This window comes from Cupressus sempervirens, chromosome 7, assembly GCF_028749045.1.
Source record: "Cupressus sempervirens isolate cs-2001-9-10 chromosome 7, ASM2874904v1, whole genome shotgun sequence".
Taxonomy (NCBI): domain Eukaryota; kingdom Viridiplantae; phylum Streptophyta; class Pinopsida; order Cupressales; family Cupressaceae; genus Cupressus; species Cupressus sempervirens.
Window position 1 is genome coordinate 453,824,882 of NC_143124.1, and position 20,282 is coordinate 453,845,163.

Below are 20,282 nucleotides of genomic sequence, written 5' to 3' on the forward strand. Positions count from 1 at the left end.
CTGTTATGCTGCTCAATTTTTTGTAAAAATGTCCACTTTCAGATTTATTAATAATAGGTGAAGCTGTGAAGCTTTTGACACTATTTTTGACATGCCCGATTTGGGGTTTATTGAGAAATTGGTGGATCTTTGAAATATTCGTTGTTTGATCTTAAAAATCTGATTAAAGGTTGGAAATATCATACAAAATCAGTAAAGGGACATCTTAGTGGTATCAGATCCATGATCTTGCCAGCCTGAGGGTTTGTAGAAGCTTGCATGTTAGTTTTGACAACTACCCAGATCTTGCATGTCAGTTTTGACAACTACCTAGATCTTGCATGTTAGTTTTGACACTACCTAGATCTTGCATGTCAGTTTTGACAACTACCTAGATCTTGCATGTCAGTTTTGACAACTACCCAGATCTTGCATGTCAATTTTGACAACTACCCAGATCTTGCATGTCAGTTTTGACAACTACCCAGATCTTGCATGTCATAATTTATGATTGCATGTTGCTTCCAATCAGCTGCATGTCAAAATTTATGGTTGCATGCTACTTCTAATCATTTGCATGTTAGTTCTTGGTGAATTTGGTGGTTGCATGTTGCTTCTAATCAGTTGCATGTCAAAATCTATGGTTGCATGCTACTTCTAATCATTTGCATGTTAGTTCTTGGTGTTTGAAGAAGTTATATCCTATTGGGGTTACACTCTACTTTATCCAAAATGGATAGGTATAGTATAGAGTCTCAGAGGACACGATCTTGGACAATTGATATCCAGAGTCAAAATATTAGAAAGGATGGTTATTTAGACATTCGAGATAAACTTATGAAAATAAGCCATGACATGTATGAACAGTTGGTTGAGCACCACTGTATGATGAATGACATGTTGTCTGACCCAGTTAAGGTGGATAAGTTGACTGGATTTCTATTTGGCAGATTTTCTCATAGGGCAGATGACACAATTACCAAGAACTTGCATGAGGAGTTTGAGAAACTAGCTTATAGCCAGGCAAAGGTCTCAGATTCTACTCTCCCACAGGAGGTAGTGGGTTTAGATGATGATTATGAGGATGTTGTTGTGCATGATGGTGAGATACCTGGTAGAGATGAGAAGACATTGAGAATTAATGACTTTGCTAAGAAAGAGTACCAGGCACAGTTAGATGCTTCATCATATGAGGTTGAGGTAGGTAGTACTTCACATGATTTGTCCAGCCAGCTAAAGGTGGACAAAGATAGTATTGTGAATTCATTATCTCATCATGACAGGATGCGAGATATGATAGAGGATCATATTCAGATGATTCAGTTACAAGGTAGACATAAGGGAGTTCAGGAAAAGTCTCCTTGTGTTGACTTACAAGCGATTAGGGAAGGAATGGGAATGATGAAGTTGAGTTATTTACATCTTCTATTAGATCGTGACCATCTTCTTAGCCTTGTCGGAGACTATTCAGATGCCTTGAGGAGGAAGGAGGAGGAAGTTGACAGGCTTTCTCACGAGCTTGAGGACACTCGAGCTTCTTTGGTGAATACTCCATTGGCATTACAAGACTGGGAGAGACATGGGGATAAGCATGGCATGTAATTGAGTTTAGTTTCATCTTACACTCTTAATACTTAGCTTTATGAAAATGGTAGATCATATGTGGACATTGATAATGTTGCGAGTTCATCTTGCATTCACATCCAGGATATAGGGATAATGTCAGACAGGTATGTAGAATTAGTTGGTATTTTTCATATTACTCAAGTGAGAATTTTGCTTGAGTTACTAGCTGATTATAGTTTACGGATATGGACTCGAGATTGTTATATTGGCATTTGAGATTCAGTTGACTAGAAATCTTTAACACTTTTTGGTAGCACTGATTGTTTGGGTGCTATCATGGATTTGATTAGTAGATTGTATGGTGTTGTCTTTTCTTGTGCCAGGAGCTTATCCAATGTTGGTATTAGTTTCTATACACCGGTGTTGGGCTTTCTTCATATATCTAGTCAGCCATACTTGCTAGAATGTGTTGATGATATTTCATATTTGGCAGTGTGTACAGATGAGTCCCAGGATCATATTGGCATTGATGACATCCAGGAGCATGCATGGGAAGTTTTGAGGACTTATTTTCCTTGGGTACAGAGGAGTTGGACAATAGTGCTAATGTTTTTGATACTCCGCATGTTGATATGAGCTTTAGATTTGATTCACAGGATATGGATGGTAATACTATAGAGACTAGTAACTTTGAGGATACTCCTTTAGACAGTACATCAGAGGAGGTTTGTAGGAGACAGTCAAGCCAGTGCCATCATGTGTCTAATGAGTTGAGAGTTAGTGACCGAGACATTTTTGTCACTTGCCAGCATTTCGATGCTGCTCGCCAGTTGTTAGTAGTTTATGGATGGGGTTCTCATACTAGTGATGAGCAGGAAGGCAGTTATCTTTCGTTGATAGAGATCCACTCTTTATGGGAGGCTATTCAAATTTTGAGATAGAACTATATGCAGTCGGTAGCCAATAGAGATTATCTTATGGAGTGGGGCAGTACAACATATGATGCATTGTTGTCCAAGGAAGATGAGGTGAGTGAGCTTACTGAGCAGCTTGAGGTGACTTCTATGATTCTTGAGAGTACACAGTTGGCTTTCAAGGAGTCATAGTTTCATTTGGCTAAGGTGACCATGGAGTTAGAGTGACTACAATCTTTACCTAATTCTATACAGTCACAAGCTATGGTGTTTGGGGATTTGAGGATGTCCATGGCCAAGATTGTTAGAGACAGTGGAGATGGGGATGCATCCATCCTTGATACTAACATTGGCATATCAGGTTCGTTCCCACTAGAGTCAGGTTCAATTGAGTTGGGTGTTGTAGCAGATTGTTGTATGCCTAACATGGTGGTGGCCTCTAGTACTGATGGCACGGAGACTAGAGATGTATCAAAGATCATGTGTGATGTTGGTGAGTCGACAGTTGGCATGGTTCCTACTAGTAATACTACTCCCTTCGTGATATCTTCAGAGGTAGTAGTCAGTTCCAACATGGTTAATGATCAATTGCAGTTAGTTTCATCTAGATTACAGTCTAAGCCACTGACTAAGATTGGCGCATTCTATCGGCATTACACTGTGAGGTACACTCATTAATTTACCTTTGATGACCATGTTGATGAGATGATGATACAAAGATGTACTTTGGTTCCTAGTGCTTGTCATCAGTTATGGGATAGTTTGACATCTCGGGATGAGAGTTGTGATGGGCATGACATGGTGATAGGTTCTACAGTTGATAGCTTGATAATACATGACTTAGAGCAGGAGTTTGGGAGTGATGCTTCAGTAGTTGTTGTTACTGATTCTACTCCTTTGGCTATGAAATCTCCTAGCTTAGCTAGTAGTCAGTCACAGTGGGCTATATCACTTGTTCATGGCAAATTTGGTTTGGGTTCCATTTCTTACTCTTTATCTTGTAATGTCTTTTCACCATCAGCAGTGCATGGGAGTTATGGTAATGAGATAGTGGCCAGTGATATGTAGAGTTCTGTTGACTACAAGAGTTGTACAGTGTGTGGATTCTCCATACTTGGTATAGTTTTATTCGAGAGCGTTCACCATTGTTGCAGAGTTGGATTGTACATTCCGTATAGGCTAGTGGGATGCGTTGATGGTATTTACTGTGTTGGTAGTTTGATTTGTCCACTTTACTTGGGTTTTGATGTTCTAAGAGTTTGTGTCTCATGGATTTCTGACTATGGAAGTGGTGATCTTGGAGTTGGGTTGAGCTGTAATTGTCAGTTTGATTATGGATTCCTCTTCGTCATATTGCAGAGGATATTGCAGGAGCCTGTGTTAATTGGCAGTAGTATAGTTCATGACTACATTTGGGATCCAGGTGAATTGTTTGGTTTATTGTTCAGCCATTGCTTGAAGACAAGTAATATTTGGGAGGGGAGGACTTGTCATGTCCCCTTTTCAAATAATTAAAAATAATAATCTTTTTCTAAGGCAAGCAGGCCCAAAAAGGTGAAGTTTCAAAAAAGGGGATGATCTTTGGAAGATAATGGACTAATAAATGAAAATTATTATTAAAATATATTTTATTAACCCCTCTTGGATTTGAGTTAGGGTTATGCCCTCTTTTAAGGAGTTTGGAGGCATTTTGGGCTCATTTCAGAACTTGATTTTGCTCATTTCTTTGTTATTCTTCAGAGGTTGCCAAACCTGTGGAGAAGGAGACCCAAGAACGGGAGTTTGCAAGTTTTCAGGGAGACCCAAGAATGGTAGTTTGGAGGTTTCTAGGAAGGCTAAGGATGGTATTTTGAAGCCATTCCATGTGCATGCTCATGCAGAGTTTGCCTTTGTGCTGAATACTGCAAATTTGTGAGTTTTTGGGTGTATTTTTTTGTAAGAGTTTGGTGTTTCCGGTTGAGTATTTGATATCAGTTTGGGTTGCTGATGTATATCAAACTTTTAAATATTAAAATAGAGCTGAAAATATGTATTTGGATATGATTATACTTCTGTGATAGATCATTAAGTTTTTGTGGTGATTCTGGGCTATTTTGTGCTATTTTTGGGAGCCCAATGAGCATTGTTTTTGTCCTCCATTTGGGACCTATTGTGTGCATGTTATATAGATCTAGAAATTTCATTTTATAGGATGTTATGCTACTCAAATTTCTGTAAAAAATTTCACTTTCATATTTATTAATAATAGGTGAAGCTGTGAAGCTTTTGGCACTATTTCTAGCATATCTGATTTGGGGTTTATTGAGAAATTGGTGGATCTTTGAAATATTGGTTGTTTGATCTTAAAAATCTGATTAGAGGTTGGAAATATCATAGAAAATCAGTAAATGGACATTTGAAATAGTGAGGAAGAAGGTTAGCAAAGGCAAGAGCCAGTTGAGGTGACACAAGGCCAAGGAGAAGACAAAGAGCAAGGTGTCAAGGGAGAAGAAGCTAAGGAAGCACCTATAGCTGCCAAGTAGAAGAAGAGTAAGGTAAAAACACAACCTATAGCTCAGCCCAAACCCAAAAGGTAACCAAGAAAGCTCTAGCAAAGCCAACAACAACAAGGGCCACTACAAGAGCAACCACTCAAAAGGCTAAAGAGGCATCAAAGGAAAAGAAGTAAACCACTATACAACCTGTAGAAGAACCCAAGAAAAGAAGGTATGTGGCCCAGCCAGATATAGATGATGAAGAGATGATAGTGTTAGAGGACATAAGCCAATTTAAAGTGGTAAGCCATCCTCCAAAATTTGTAGTTGATAAGCTTTGTAATAAGATTAAAAATGTAGATTTAAATGATTTAAAGTCTCTAAATTTTAATAAGCTCAGTAGGGAAGAGCATAATAAAATAGAGGAATCTATGTATGCCATGATGGTAGAATTCAAAAACACACCTCTAGAGCTTGACAATACCATGCCAAAGGAACTATATGAAATAGTCGAGAACAAATGACACTATTGTCTAAAGACAGAGAGGAAGATCAGAGAATCTAGGCTAGCTCAAGTGAAGCCTAATGTGACAAAGGCTCAAATAACTAAGGAAAAAAAGAAACATAGTGACAAGTTTGCACCCAAATATAGAGCCTTTTGCATTCTTAAAAACAAAGTTGAAGATGTTGTAAATAAATCCACACAGATGTGGAAAACAATATATAAAATTACTAATGATAAAGTAAAGGAAACCAATAAGGTATAAACTAGTGCCAAACAAGTATTAGAAAAGAAGGTAGAAGAACAGAAAGGAGAGGTAGAAGAAAAGTGAATAGAGGAAAAGGAAGAAGAGAAGAAAGGTAAAGAAAAAGTAGAAGAAGAGAATAATAAGAAAGAAGAGGAGGAACTAGCCAAGGGAGAAGAAATAATGGCAATAGCTAAATAACAGCAAGAAAAAGAATAGAGTGTGCAAGACACACAATTGCCACCTCCCAGTCTACCTCATACAACCATTACACCTATGGAGACAATAATAATAAAGGATGTTACTGAAAAGAAAACTTAGAACATCAATCCACTTATTGTAGAGCATCTCTCAAAGATCTTTCACTAATATACTCTATAGGCATCATTGTGTACAAGCCCTATATTGGAGAGTGTAGATGAATTGCAAAGAGCAGTAGCAGTACCACAAAGAGAAAAGGTGAATCCAAAGGAACAACCTTTTACATACACTACTACTAGAACTAAAGTTTTGATGCTTCCACCACCACCTCCACCAAGTATAGCAAGTGATAATGATCAGATGTTGAGTGCAGAGGAAAGGAAATCAAATGAAAAAGAGGATGCAGCAGAAGAAAAGGATCAGGCCATAATTCAAACATTGGTAGAATCACCAAAGATTGGCACTCCTAAAAAGACCATTCAGAAGCCAAGCACTGAAGCTATCCCCTTACAATTTTCAATACCAAGCTTGAGTTCTACAAGAGTGGCTAGTGTACTTCACTATGTAGACCCTGATCTAGATGAAGATATTGTGATTCCTTCCTATGATTCCAAGACCATTGCAATGGCACAAATGATTGAAATGAAAAATGCATTAGATAGAAGGATGAGGTAGGAAATATTGAGGAAAGAGTTTAAACATAAGAAAACACTTCATGACATTAAGGACATCTTCATGGATGCCTTCAAGTTGCAGTCACTAGATGAAGGAATGCCAATAGTTGAGCAACTATCAGACATAGTTGACCAAGTGACAAATGAAGACCAGGACACTAATGTTAAACTCATGGAATGGTTAGAGAGAAAGTTTCAAGGAAAGGTGAATGAGAGGATATCAAGTGGCATAGCACTTGCACAGGTAGAGTTGGGGAAGACAATAGATAAGGAAAAAATTGCTCTTGAAAACATTTTTTCATTGTATAGGAAGTTATGTGATTTTTCCAATTTCACACAAGAAACTAACCAAAGAATAATGAGCTTGGAAAGGAACTTGAAAATATCTAGCATGCAATTACCTAGAGATCTAGCTCAGAGTGAGAAGCATTTTGCACAATCACTTCACACTCAAAGGGAGTTAGTTGTACTAACAGTAGAGGAGGAAAATATTAAGGCTAAATTAATGTAGATCTAGTCCTCCATAACCCCTCATTTAGAAATCCTCCACAAGGAATAAGTTTATGCTGAAATAATTTTAAAGAAAGATCCAAATATTTCTACCCTTGATGGAATTTTACACCTTGCTGCAGAGACTGCCATCCAGCACAAGTCACTTGACATAGCTTTAGAGAATTGGGATGCAGCTTTGAAAATAATAATGGAGGTAAATAGTAATTTTTTGGCTAAGTATGGTATTACTCCCTAGAGCCCTTTGACATAAGTGTCAAAAAGAGGGAGGAATAGTAATAAGGAAAGGGGGAGATAATAAGATAGGGGAAGAAATAAAAAGGAAGATATATCAAAGTGGGAGATACAAAAAGGGGGAGATACAAAATTTTGGCAATCATATGGAAAGTAGCTCTAATGCAAAATGCATAAATTCCATAAGCTCTGATAGTTCAAGTACAAAATATAGGTACAGAATGCAGAAACAAGATAGAAGAAAAAAGAATATCAAACACATTCAATACAAAATTTTGGTTGCAAGAATGCCAAGGCACAAATCAACTAAGGGTGAGTTAAGGTATTTTGAATAAATTTTGAAATATTGTGGATAGGGTACTCATAAGGACAAATTATCAATGATTAGTTAAGTTTTTTTGACACTCATGTCAAAGGGGGAGATTGTTAGTCCTTAGATAATTTTGACATTTGAGTGTCAACACACTTAATCACTTTTTTGTATTGAAGCCGAGTGCACCATGTGTGCCAAGCCACAGTGTGTGCCGAGCTAGCATTTCAATAGGTGTCAAGTGACTTCAGGTGCCGAGTAGTATATAAGTGCAAAGTGATATACAGTTGTCAAGTCATAGTTGATGCTGAGCAAGTCAGAATTCTTCATATGGTAAGTGAACCAGAATCATAAATGTGTCAAGAAAGACAGAGTGTAATAGGTGCCGAGAAATCTAGAACAGTATGTGTGCTGAGAATTAGTAGTCCAATATGTGTTGAGTAACACATAAACAACGTATGAGTTTATGCCCTCACAAACTCAGATGTAAACCATTTTTGGAGCTGACATAGAGAGATTTCAAAAAGAAAAAAGGATAAGTATGAATCATTTACATTTCCTATGTGATCTACATGCAACCAATCAAAAAAATGGAGAAGGTATGAAACCAATGAGAAAAATCCAAGGAATGAGCAGGAATTTGAGATTCGATATGGATTGTAGATCCATATCTAACCCTAAGTCTTCACATTCTTTAAAAGGAGATCAAAAAACCCATTAGGTGTGTTGTAGAGAATAGTGTATGGGGAGACTATAGTGAAATTCAATGTGAAGAAGGAAAGACTTAGAGGAATAAAGTACCAATTTCATATCCAGTTGATTAGAATAGCACAAGGGACAAGGAACACGATCAAATATTAGATCTTAGAGGATCAAGATCAAAGAGAGCATATCAAGTGCCTAAAATTCAGTAATTATAGATTGCATACTATCAGGTTCATTGTTCTAATACTTTCTTGCCATTGTATTAGATGTTGAAATCCTATTTTGATAGGTTAGCTTAAAAACTAGGTAGGAACACCTTTGGGAAAGGTGATTGAAAATTCTATGTATTAGGTGGGTTTAACAACCTATTGTAAATCCTTTAATAGGGTGATACTTCATGTAAGTTTTTTTAAATCCTCTAATCAGGTAATTTTTTTTTTTGAATCCTCTAATCAAATAATTATTGTTGTAGTAATTTTTGTGGGTATCATCCTCACCCCAATTTTACCTTCTTATTCCTAGAGGGTTTCTAGGTTATTAAATTTGGTGTTATGTGTTATTGCATGTGTTTACTTTAAGTTCATTTATATATTTAGATGCATGCAGATTACTTTTTAGTTATTTGATTTAAAGGATTGAAAAAGGTTTAAAGTGTGATACTTCTAATTCAGCCCCCCCCCCAGAAGTACTCTTCCCATTTTGAACATTTCAACAATTGGAGCAAGTGACTCACTGAGCTCAAGAACAATTTTAGCTTATATTAGAAGAACAAAGTTGGTTTCATCACATAAATAAGGACTATGAAAAATGATGAGCATCAGTGTATCAATAAATCATAAACATATGCATTTTTTCATATTAGTATAGTTAGTGAAACAAATTACATTTACTAGTACTTTTTTATTTTAGGGTTTATTATTTTTCAAATATTCTTTGAGATTACATTGTTAAGAAGATATTAAAAATTAATTATTTATTATCATATTTCAATTCCATTTTATTATAATTATACGTTTATAATTATTATACTAATAAGTATATTCCATTGTTTATTTAATTGTCATTCACAATATTTAATTCTTACTTATGAGTTATATAATTACATTATATTATTTATATATTATCATAATGTGAGTTGATATAATACTTAATTATATCAATTTGATATTAACATAAAAAAATAATAATATTATTTATTAAATTTAATTTAGAAATGGGGATATTACAATTATCATTCTTTAATGGGTACTAGCTCAAAGGACATGCATCTTTATAAGTACATAGATGGCAGTTTGATTCCATCGTGCCCTATTATGAGCAAATACACTATTAAATATGGTACTAAATATTTGATCGAATATACTACTAGATATGCTACTAAACATACTACTAAATATACTACTAAATGTACTACTAAATATGTGACTATCCACATGATTAACTAAATATACTACTAAATCAACGATCAAAATTAGTGATCAAATAAATGACTAAAATTGCTTAGTAGTAAATTTAGTAATGTTATAAATGACTGTATATTAACTATGATTACTTACGTGACTAAGTTTAGTCACATATATACAAATTATAGTTGGTTTTTTAGTCACTTATTGTTGTTTTTGTACTAGTGGTTACCCCTCACTGTTGAAGAAGTTTCTCCCAAATTTTAGAACACCATTGTTTAGTGCACTTAGAGGAAGCAGGTGCATTGGAAGAGAAAGGTCATGATTAATACAAAAAATATTATAACTTCTCATTACCTCCTTACAAGATATCCCTATTTACTTTCTTTCTATTTTCATAATATTTGGTCAGGTTAGAGATGTGATTAAGAAATCCAATGGAGATTCCTATAGATTGGGTTAGAGGAGTGCTTTAGGATGAGTCTAGTTTGTAATAAAAATCCCTAGGAGGGTCAAACTTGAGGAGAATCTCTGATATTAACAAATCCTTAATGGATAAGATTTGATGGAGATTGATTAATGGGGAGATAAGGTGGTGAAGGACCATAAAGGCAAAATATATGAGGGGAAGTAATTTACAATATAATATTTGAAATAAAGCTTTGCAAATAGGTTCAAGGATATGGAATAATATTGTTAATCATTATAAATTATGGAGGAAGGATATCAGATAGGTCATGGGGGATGAGAGGTATACTAGATTCTTGAAGGATAACTAGTTGGGATTCATCCTAGAGAAATCCTAGTTTAGTCAACTAAATTAGATGTGCATTGACAAAATCAGGTCAAAAATGAGTAACTATATTGATAATAATTGGATGTGGATTAATTGGCATAAAAGACTCTTAATTCACCCATTGGCCTAGAACCTATAGATAAGGCTATATAGAATATGTGTGAGGCCTCACCTCGTCACATCATAGTATAGCTAATACACTGTTATTTTGATACATTATGACTTGATATGTTGAGACATTCTTAGATGGACTAGACATTATTATGTTATTTTATGTCATGTGATTTTTTACTTTGAGATGCTTAATCATGTTATTTAATGTTTTATAAGAATGCATATTTATGATATAGTCTAGTAAATTAATGTAAGATTAGGAATATTATTAGTACCTTAATTATGCAAATGTGAATGGTTAAATATATGAGTAGAAATGAGATAATAGTTATTTATATGAAAGATTGATGTTTTGATTTATCTGATTATCTAGATGAGTATTAAATATATGCATGTGGTTTTTCTTGAACTATTGATTTGTGAATTTAGTATGCAGGATTATTAGATGGGAAATCTAATAGAGAATTGAAACTTTACCCTATGTACAATTTGTGAAACCTAGGTTTGAGTCTAATTAAAGATGTAGACCTCGTAGTTTCATATTTTATTTATATTACAATTTGAATGTGTGTATCATTATGTAATTATAAAGTGTTTAATGTTTTGTAATAGTAGACATATAGTGTCACTTGACACTCATGATATATATATGTATATCAAAATGATAATTAGAGTTAGGGAGTAACTTGAAAATTGGAGATGGATTAAGTTAGTAACCTAAGACTAATTAGTGGTAACTAGGGTTAATTATCCTAATTAAAGTTTAGTGATAAGATTATGTTCCTAGGTTTTTGTAGAAAGATCAAATATCATAAGCCAATTTAATAGGTCCGAAAATTGTCCTAGAGGCAAAAAATTATGAAAGCTAAGTGCCTAGGGGGAATGTGTATAGGTTGGGGGGCATTTTCCATCCCTCTAGACCCTTTTGTTGACTTATGTGACCACCCAAATATCCCATTTTTACTTTAATATGAAAATTTGAACTTCACAATGAGTTCAAAATGTTTATACTCCAGCATAAAGGTTGCCTTAGTGATAGGATTAATTTAGAAGACTCTAGAAGGCCTTAGTCAAGTTGGAGTTATTGCAATTTTTAGATAGGTAAGTTATGAGAATATTTAGTTACAAAATTGAGGGTTGAAGTGTGTTCACCCAATCTCTATACTTAGAGAGATTGAATCCAAGATTGAAGAAGGAAGAAAGGATAACTCTTCTCAAAATTTTAATTTCCATAACCATTTGCTAAGATATGAATCCTTCATTGTTTTGTTCTTCATGCTGCATTTTAATTTTTTAGTAGGCTTTTGCATGTGTCTGTATTTATATTTATGATAAAACATGTAAGGGATGGGATTTTTATGGGTTTCTTTATTGTTTTTGTTTCATGCTTTTACATTTTTTTTAATGATGGAAACTATAAGGGTTGTTTTGGCATTACTCATCCTCGAATAGGGAAGAAGTGGCCATGTATGGGGGGACGGCCTCAATTGGACTTCAAGCAGTACAAAGCAACTACTCAATACAAGGAGAGGGAGAGAGCAGGGTGATATGGGCCCCTACTAATTAGTACAAACCATGTTGGTATTTTGGGTATTAGGAAATGAAATAACATAAGTTCTTGTGATTATGACCTTGGAAGGACATCTATTTTGGTGTTCTGACTGACTTGTCCTACCCTGGAAAAATCCATCTTCTCCCTAGTTTGGTTCGATAATGAACCAGCTACTATATAAACCTAGGATGGGATTGTTTGGTTGTATGTGTCCTTGTGATAAATTTGATTATCTCCCAGTCACTTTTTGTTTTGGCATGGTTTTCTTGATATAATTTGTAGTTTTTACAGTCGCTACCTTGATATGGAGCCAAATAGGAATTTAGAGTTGTTGTTTCAATTCAAATGTTTGGGAGAATTTTCCTTGGAATAATGATCCTATTGTAAAGATTTATTGTTAACCTTATTTCTAAAATGACTATGTTCTCGTGTTTTCTTCTCTAGTTCTTTCTCGAGGGAGTCCTTGAATCAAGTGTTTGAATAAAATGAATAAGAAGTGGTTAGCCCTTGTATGTTGAAAAAAAAGAGAAATTTCCTTTCATATGATATTCTTTATGATTCAAATGTGTATGCATATGTTTAAAGATGATTAGATGAAATTACGTTATATAAAGTTATGAAATTTGATTCCAAATTGTGTTAAGTAAGTTTGATTTATTTAGTTGGTATTTCATTTGTATTATAGTAATTATTGAGAAGAAAAATATTCAAGTGTATCAATATAACATCAAACACTATGCTATAATCTATTCTAGAGAAGAAGAAAAATCCCCCTTAAGCTATGCAAATAAATTAGAAAATCTAACACTTAGAAAAAAAATAGATCTTGAGAAAAGAAAATGTATCCTTTCTAGAGAAAAAATGCTCTCTGCCCTTTGTATGAGAAATTTTAATTCACTTTGGAATAGAGCATATTCCCACAAAGATTCCCTTTTAAAAATTCTTGTCATTTATTCAATTAATAATTTTTTATAATAAAATACATTACATAAAATAAATGAATATAAAAAATATATAATAAAGAAATTAAAATAATTCTATCATATATCATCCATACCTTATCTCTACCCTTCAACCACTAAACTTGAATTCTTAATGGCTCCTACATCTTACAATGTCATCCAATTTAAATCCTAAGACTTTCTCCGCATGGTTTTGGAATGGGCATAGCCTTTAGAAAAAGATGGAAGCAAAGTCAAAATGATGTTAGTACAACAATAAATTTACTAAATTTCAAACTTACTTTTTAAAGCCTACCTATAATCATATTCAAGGGAGATTTTAGACTTTGAAAAAAAGGTCTTTATGATTTCAAATGCACCCACTTTGTAATAGGGACAAAGTCTACCTCAGGCTATGAATTTAAGTCATGGGTCCTTATATAAGGGTATTGGGGAGCACCCACATCCTAGGGAAAGGCATTTTGCCAAGTGGGGCTAGGTGATAGGAGTAGATAAGCTAGTTAGATGTTAGTCATTTTGTTAATTAAGATTAGTGAAGTAATAAATTTAAATTCAGATTTGTTATTTTGTCATTTAATTTAGAAAAGGTGAATATAGGTGTAACATAATTTAAAAGAGGGATTAAATGTTTGAATGTAAATTAGGAATAGATATAATTAGTATAATAATTAGCACCTAGAGTTAATTATTATTGTTTTAGTTTAATTTAATTTAGTTAAATGTTATGTATTTCATGTCTTTATAAAGGTAAGTTATAAGTGTTTAGTTTTATTTTATAAAGTTTTAGATTTAGATAAATGGATTATAAGATATTAAATGTTATTTTGATTTGTTTAATTTACATTAATGTTTTAGATATGTTTTATATTAGGATAGGTTTGTAGATTTAATTATAGTTGTTTTGTTTAGTTATTTAAATTATCTAATTAAGTTATAAATAGTTGATCTATTTATTTTACTTTTAAATATCATAAATTTTTTATAAAGAAAGTGGTAGATTAATAATGTATTAAGGGGTCACATTTTTTTTGAGTGATAATGGTATAGGCTTAAATGCAATACAAATAGATAATGAAATTGATTAAATAATGAATGTTTAAATGTAATGATTTAATACTACACATTTGGTTATAAACCGAAATGAAGTGTTAAGGTATTGTTAGGGAAACCTATGTACACTTTTCAAACATACCTATAGATTTATCTTGTAAAAATAAATTATTGAATCATGTCAAAACCTTTTGTGTCATGATTCTTTAGTCAAACAGGTATTAACAGAGTGGTTTAATTAACTTTAAAATTAAAAATTAAAAATTCTATGTGTTCTTGTCCTATTATTTTTGGGCATCACATTAGGGGTCCCGACTTTCCCAATGGTGGATGTGATTGTGTGGAAATATAATTTCTTAGGATAATTTAGTATTATATTAGTATATAATACCCTCATTGGTCCTAAAGGTTACACTAACTAGAAACATGTCTTCAATCTAGGGATCATCCTAAAAGTTAAGTTTTTTTAGGTGGGTGGCTTTGCATGGTAGCATACTCATAATTGAAAATATTAAGTAGAGTGGTTTCCAATTAGTTAATAGGTGTATTGTGCGGTAGTTAGAGAAAGAGACTACCCCCACCTCTTGATACATTACCCCTATTCTCAAGAGGTGTAGTTGAGAAACTTGCATAGATTCAACTTAGATTTAGTGTTTGATGAAAATTTTCATTACTTTGTTAGTGGATGGGAGCTCCCTTTAAACAATTTTTTTAATAAGGTTACTATAGAAAATGTATTCCTGCATATGTTTGTTGGCAGTTATGGTAGGAAATAAATAAGTAGATCTTAAAGAATAGATCCTCTCCCCCTTCTATCATTATCATTATCACTAACTCTCTATATTAAATTATCCCTCATTGGAAATGACTAACCAACACTTACCCGTCGACTCCTTATGAGTGTGTTATTGTAGATAATTGATATTTAACCAATTTGGTCTCTTAAATCAATAATTTTAAATTGATGGCCTGACATAGAGTTAAATGCAATCCCCCTTCCCCCTACACCATGGCTCAAACTATGATGGTTCTATGATGGGGTATTAGCCTACTACGATATGTATTATAAGAGATCATTATGAAAACCTTATTTTTGCCTCTTCCTGCAAGTGTGCTAAAAATGGCAGGAATTATCATGAAGATATGGGTCTATTTTGGTGGATTCAATTAGCCAGCCTCTAAGATATTAAAAATTTAATTTGTAGAGGGAGATTCTCAATTAATATATGAATCTTTTAAAGGAAGTAAGAATTTTGGATGAAATATACCCCATCTTATTAAAGATAGTTGTAATTTTATATTGAGACTTTGGGATGTGTGCATTCAACACATTTACTAGGAAGACAATGACATGGAGGATGGAATAGTAGGGACTAGGCATGATATTGTTGATACATGTACCTAGGGAAATATGAATGAGGTTCCAACTTAAATTTAAGAATTAATTATTAACAAAGCCAAATTATGAGGATATCATTTATGATGAAATTATTTTTGGCCTTTTGGTGTGCAATTATTACTATGAAGGGTTTTCTAAAAGGTGTATATATAAGTATTAATTGGGATGGAATTATAATTGGATGGTGAAAGGGTGAAAAAGACAATAGAACTTTCCAAATATGGTGCAATGATTTTTGTGAGATTTGGTGGGATCATGTTAGAAGTGAAGGATTGAGTTTTTTATAATTAAAAGTACTCATATAAAAAATAATGAAAGTGGAGGCTTCAATGAGGTGGAGAGTACTAAGGGATATAATAATATACCATGGAATTATTATTTTGAATGGTATTATTTCTATGTGCTATTAAATTTGGGTCTAGATTTCATTTTCTTAAGCCAAAAGTTTCTGGGTATTCTCTTTGACTTTTCTAGTCTCCATCTAGGTTGGATTGGGGTTATGTTAGATAATTATGAAATTTTTTTTGATGATCTAGGTGAGAGTGGATAGGTGGGTATAAACCATATCCATACTAAGTTGAACCCTATCAAGAAATACATGGAGGTGACATTGAGATATTTGAGAGAAGACAAGTTAGTGTTTTTTATGTAGTGCACTGAAGGATACAATGAGGTGATTTCTATGAATTTTGTGAACTCTTGGAATTATAGGAGGGTATTCATGTATGGGCTCTTGTTTGAGATCAATGAAGAGATCATAGCTAAAGTTAGTGGGATTTATTTGGAAGGTAGTGTTGGAGTTCTTACTAGTAAGGAACATATCAAGTGGGTTTAAACCTAATACTAGGAAACAATGACATAGGAACAAGCCTAAAGATTAGCTAAATCCTATATTTAGCAAGGCTAAATTTTAGTTCTAGGAAAACATTAATGGAGTCACAAGGACTCACTTCACTTTAGGCTCCACAAGGCCAAGGTAGACAAACCTTAGGGATTGATCTTGCTAATTATTTGATATTCTTCTTCTTCAAAGATTATTCCCTAGAGCAAAAATGGCCAATATTATTCTATGATTTACAAATAAACTTCTTGGATGTAGTAGCTAAATATAACCAAAATTTTTGTTATTAGTGACATACACTTATTTAGATAGATAGTATTTATTGAGCTTATTATATAGTTAGCAATGTTAATCGAGCATTTTAGGCTTTACTAAGTTCTATAGTTGTTACTGAATTCAAGGAATAGTATTTAGTTTGAACTGAGTAGTCTCTACCATGATGGGAATCAGCATTGTAACTTGAGCTTCATAAGGTTTAACAATTTTCTCAGTGCAAACTAAGTTGTGTGGTGATTACGATGTTAATACTTACACTGATGTGAATCTAGTCATGATGGAGCCACAAAGTCATAATCAAGTGATCCATTTTATATTCCAAGTTTCAAAGTATTCACCAAGTCACCAGTATAGAGAAAGTTCAATATGGGTTGTGTTTCTATGTTAAATTGGTTAAACAGGTAGATTGGTTAAATCCTTTTGCAAGGTAGACTTAACAATGTTTTGGAAATCTCTTTACCAAGTGCATACTTCATTTTATGTTTATAAATTCTTTCACAAGGTGAACCTAGTAGTCTATATTTCTCCTAACAAAGCAAAGAATTAGAAGTGATCATTGTAAGCCTTAACAGGCCAACTTTATACTACAATATTAAATTTTTTGGATATCATCCAAACCCTAGTTTACTTTCTATTTGGAAGTTTTCTAGGTCACTATATTGCAAGTCAAAAGTTTTATGAATGATTTGAGGCTTTATGTTTTCCATGAATGCAATTAGATCAATATACACAAGAAACATTAATTGGTAATAAAGGATTAAGTTTTATTGGTTACTAATTCATGCCTCCCCTATCAATAAATTATCCTATCATATATATTTCCAAAAATTGGTATTAGGGCTTTGTGGTTCTTAGGAAAGAACTTTAACAACTTTAGAAAATATCAAAGGCTATGGAAACATTCTAACTTGATAAGGCTATTAATAATGAAAAAGCTACATTTGGAATTGGCTATTGGAAAACTCAATAAAGAAAAGGAGCAACTCTCTCAATACTTGAAAATAAGAGAAGATCTTGCAATACAAATAACTAACACACCGTACATTGAAGAAAAAGTTGAAGGCATCCATTAAGAAAAAAAATTAGATGAAACTAATGAGCTAATCAAAGAACTATTACAGAATAATGGTACACTTCAAGAAGAAGTAAGAAAAATAAGAAGAAAACAAGAAATTTAGTTAGTAAGATTGTATGAATTCATGGAAGAGAAATAAAAGATAAAAGAAGAGATAGAAGGAAAGAACAATGAAATTCAACATCTATCCCTTCAACATGAAAATTTCATTAGTCAGCTCACCAATGCAAGTGAGGGAATCATGAATCTAAGATCACAAAATGAAAGATTGTAGAATGACCTAAGAACTAATAATTAAACCAATGAAAGGATGATGAAATATCAAGCATACATGTATTAATTCAATGAGAAAATTTGATGCAAACAAAAGGGAAAAGCAAGATTTGGATAAATAGAAGAAGGTGAATCATCCAAGCAAGGAGCTCAAAAGAATCAAAGACCTACTTGTAGTTTCTATATTTGTTATTGAATTCAAGGAATAGTATTCAGTTTAAACTGAATAATCTCTACCATGATGGTGATCAGCATTGTAACTTGAGCTTCGTAAGGCTTAACAATTTTCTCAGTGCAAACTAAGTTGTATGGTGCTTGCCAAGTTAACAGTTACATTATTTTGAATCTAGTCTTGATAGAGCCATAGGCTTTACTAAGTTCTATAGTTCTTACTAAATTCAAGGAATAGTGTTCAATTTGAACTGAGTAGTCTCTACCATGATGGTGATCAACATTGTAACTTGAGCTTCATAAGGTTTAACAATTTTCTTAGTGCAAACTGAGTTGTGTGGTGCTTGCCAAGTTAATAGTTACATTGATGTGAATCTAGTCTTGACAGAGTGACAAAGTCATAATCAAGTGATTCGATTCATATTGAGCTCATAAATCAAGTGATTAATTTTATATTCTAAGTTTCAAAGTATTCACCAATTCACCAGTATAGAGAAAGTTCAAGACTACTTGGAAGTGATCAATGTGGACTGAATTTGTATGTCTATCGAGTGCATGATAATGTCAAGAATTTATAGTGGATGTTGAGTGTTAGAACCTCACTAAGCTAGTCTACAGAACCTAAGTTCCTGTAGTTGGGCCAACTTTGTGTATTTTTTGAAAACTTGTATTGTAGCTAGCTTTGTTGATTTGTAATTTGAGTTGGTATATATGTAATGTATTGGATCAAATCCAAAACATACCATGGAAGTAATGTAATAAGAAGAGAAGAATAGAAGTGAGAAAGACAAAGGATATAGTAGTATAAGGAGTAACAAATATTTATCTATAATAGAAAGGTGACCATTATACTCAAAGGAATCTCATTCAGATAACAAAGTTGTAGATCAGAGATTAGCCACTGTTTCATCCAAATAGGTAGATTAGTTAAATCCTTTTGCAAGGTTGACTTAACAGTGTTTTGGAAATCTCTTTACCAAGTGCATACTTCATTGTATGTTGATAAATCCTTTTACAAGGTGGATCTATTAGTCTGTATTGCTCCTAACAAGGCAAAGCATTAGAAGTGATCATTATAAGCCTTAACAGGCCAACTTTATACTATAGTATTAAAACCTTTGGGTATCATCCCCAACCTAGTTTACTTTCTATTTGGAAGGTTTCTAGGTCACTATATTGCATGTCAAAAGTTTTATGAATGTTTTGAGGCTTTATGTTTTCCATGCATGTAATTAGATCAATATACACAAGAAATATTAATTGGTAATAAAGGATTAAGTTTTATTGGTTACTAATTCATGCCTCCACTATCAATAAATTATCCTATCATATATATTTCCAAAAATTGGTATTAGAGCTTTGTGGTTCTTAGGAAAGGATTTTAACAACTTTAGCAAAGATTAGAGGCTATGGAAATATTCTAACTTGATAAGGCTATTAACAATGAAGAGCTAAATTTGGAATTGGGTATTGGACAACTCAATAAAGAAAAGGAGCAACTCCCTCAATACTTGAAAAGAAGAAAAGATATTGCAATGCAGATAACTGACACACTCTACATTGAAGAAAGAATTGAAGACATCCATTAAGAAAGCAATCCAAATGAAGCTAATGAGCCAATCAAAGAACTATTAAAGAATAATGATACACTTCAAGAAGAAGTAAGAAAAATAAGAAGAAAATAAGAAATTTAGTTAGTAAGAATGTATGAAGTCATGGAAGAGAAATAAAAGGTAAAAGAAGAGATGGAAGGAAAGAAAAATGAAATTCAACATCTATCCCTTCAGCATGCAAAATTTATTAATGACCTGAAAACTAATAATTAAACCAATTAAAGGATGATGAAATCTCAAGCATACATGTATTAATTCAATGAGAAAATTGGATGCAGACAAAAGGGAAAAGTAGGATTTGGGTAAATAGAAGAAGGTTAATTATCCAAGGAAGGAGCTCAAAAGAATCAAAGACCTACTTGTAGTTATTGTGGTAAGATAGGTGTAAGAATTTTCCTTGGGGAAAAATGATGCCAAGATCAAGAAGCTCAAGAGATAGCACAA